This window comes from Podarcis raffonei, chromosome 1 (genome assembly GCF_027172205.1).
Source record: "Podarcis raffonei isolate rPodRaf1 chromosome 1, rPodRaf1.pri, whole genome shotgun sequence".
Taxonomy (NCBI): Eukaryota; Metazoa; Chordata; class Lepidosauria; order Squamata; family Lacertidae; genus Podarcis; species Podarcis raffonei.
Window position 1 is genome coordinate 21374021 of NC_070602.1, and position 2849 is coordinate 21376869.

Genomic DNA, 2849 nt, shown 5'->3' on the forward strand with positions numbered 1-2849 from the left:
GATCGCACAGGAGAAAATAACATGCTGTGTCTTCTGGCAGTGCACTTTAGCTACTTGGAACTCACCCCCCCCCCCCGCTCATCATGTTACTCTCCACATGCCCCTTCTCTCAGTGAAAAACACCGGAGGTGCGGGGAGGGCAAGAGGAGGAGAACAATAGGAAAAGTAAGAGAAAATAACATGGTTCTTTCTTAGGTGAAGCTTGAAGTGACATTCAAATCCATACAGCCATTGTATTAAGAACATTAACAGCCTTGCTGGGTCAGAACAGCAGACACTTAAAGGGAAATGATATAAGTGCACAGCACTCCAGAGGAGTTCTGCACTCCCTGTTCCTTAATTCTATCAGTGTGGTGAGGACTATTTTAAGGTTACTGGATGCAGCGGAAGATGGGGCTGCTCCCATAACAGCTGGGCAGAAAAGAGAATTCCAGGAAATGCATCTTCACATTCACATCTGTCCAAGGCTACTGATGGGGGAGACTGCTGTTGCATTCATGTCCTGCTTGGGGGATTCCCAAAAACATCTGGCTGGCCACTGTGAGAGCAGGATGCTGGACTAGATTGGCCTTTGGCAGCCGCTTGACTAGTAGAACTCTGATTACAGGTAAGAACTGCTGCTCCATCAGCCCGTCACATGTCCGTCCAAAGTGTCAGGAGGCTAGCAGGCCAGCCACACCGCCAGCCACACGTGAAGCAACCATGAGACAGGTGACTTGTGTATACAGTGGACGCTTGGGTTGCGAACGTGATCCGTGCAGAAGGCACTTTTGCAACCCGCAGTGTTCGCAACCTGCGACCCACACGGGTCGCAATTTAGCACTTCTGCACATGCGCAAGCACCGAAACCCAGAAGTAATCGTTCTGGTACTTCTGGGTTTGGCGCAGTGCGCAACCCGAAGTGTCTGTAACCCGAGGTATGACTCTACTGACATAGGCACTCACAGCTCTTCTGTGTAAGGATGGTATTCTGAGTCAGAGTCCTTTCTCAGATGGAGAAATGTGATGTGCATTGGCACATGCACAGGGCTCCTGCACATGGTCACCCAATGTATGGTTGTTAAGGTGGAGATGTAGCAGCAAAGTTTATTAGCAGGAGCCAAGACTGGTCTGTGATGCTCCTCAACCCTCTAATGTGGGCTTTAAGCCCATGATCGAGCAATAGCAAAGCAATGCACACACACTTAGCACTAGACAGGATGCTGGTGGATTAAGTAGTGAGGTTTATCTGCCCACCTCTCCCAGTTGACTCCCCACCAGCTGAAGTTGGGATAGCTATCTGCAAGAAAACAAACCAACCAAAGGGCATTCCTGGAATCTGGGGCAACCAAGCTGTTTCCACTGCTATCACTTGACAGTATTAGATCTAATCCAGGCCTATATAATCCTGCCTGCACTTTTGCCATATCCATCCTGAGCAGGAGGGCTGCAGATGCCACAGTAGTTCTACTCCTCTGCAAAGCCCAGCCAGCACCATAAATGAATTCAATGCACAATATGCAGAGTTAGGAAGCTGTCCAAATTAAGTCAGACTATTCGTCCATTACGCCTGATATTTGCTACTCTGCCTATCAGCTACTCACCAGTGTCCCTGAAAAAGATCTTTCCCACCACCTACAACCTGTTTCCCCCCCCTAAGTGGAAAGGCAGAATTGAGCCTGTAGTCAAAGCATACGTTCTACTGTTGAGCTATGTATGGTTTCCCCCCCAGAACCTGCCCTATTCTTGTGACTAATTTGATTTAAACTGTTTTTAATATCGCAAATGGCAAGAATTGGACTTTTTGGTGAAGGACAAGTAACAGTAGATGGGTGTGGATTTATTCAAAGTTTGTTGTGCACAAGATTTGAATCTGGCATTTATGGGAAAATGGGCAAATAGGTCACATGAAAGACGGTAACATTAAGAAAATGGAGAATTTAGGAAAATAATGATATTTTATTGAATATGCTTTGACATTTTTACTGCTTCAATTTGCTATTCTATATAGGACATTGTTAAAAAAATAAAATTGTGAAATGGGCTTGGGTGGAGGGGGAATGTTTGTTGGATGCCATTTCTCGTCCCCTCCTTTTCAATAATTAGTAAAATCAATTTTAAAAGAAGCAGTAGTAACAACAATACAAGGTGAAGAGACTTCAGGAACTTTTAACGAGAAAAAATAGGGGCCAAACGATTCAGACCTATGGGCATGAGAGCATAAGTGCTCAGAAAGTGTGCAATATCATCCTCCTGTTAATCTGTGATTAGCTGAGAGGGACGCGGGTGGCGCTGTGGGTTAAACCACAGAGCCTAGGACTTGCTTGCATTGCTTGGTCCCTGCTCCTGCCAACCTAGCAGTGCAAAGTGCAAGTAGATAAATAGGTACCACTCCGCAGGGAAGGTAAACGGCGTTTCCGTGTGCTGCTCTGGTTCGCCAGAAGCGGCTTAGTCATGCTGGCTACATGACCCGGAAGCTGTACGCCGGCTCCCTCGGCCAATAAAGCAAGATGAGTGCCGCAACCCCAGAGTCAGTCATGACTGGACCTAATAGGGGCCTAATGGTCAGGGGTCCCTTTACCTTTATGCCTTGGTTACTCGAGCTAATGAAGTGCTGAACATTCTCTGAGGATAAAATAAATAAATAATAAATAAAATAAAATAAAACAGCCATAATTAAGCAACGGGGGGGGGGAAGAACCCTTCCTCATAACATAACTCCTCCAAAACTCCACTCAACTGATACCAGAGTAGTAACGCTCATCTAAACCGACCATCGGATAACAACAACCAGCAGAATCGGATGCCTCATCCTGTGCTTTCCCCCACCCTTCCCATAGAAACACGACCGCCCCAACGCAGCAACCGCA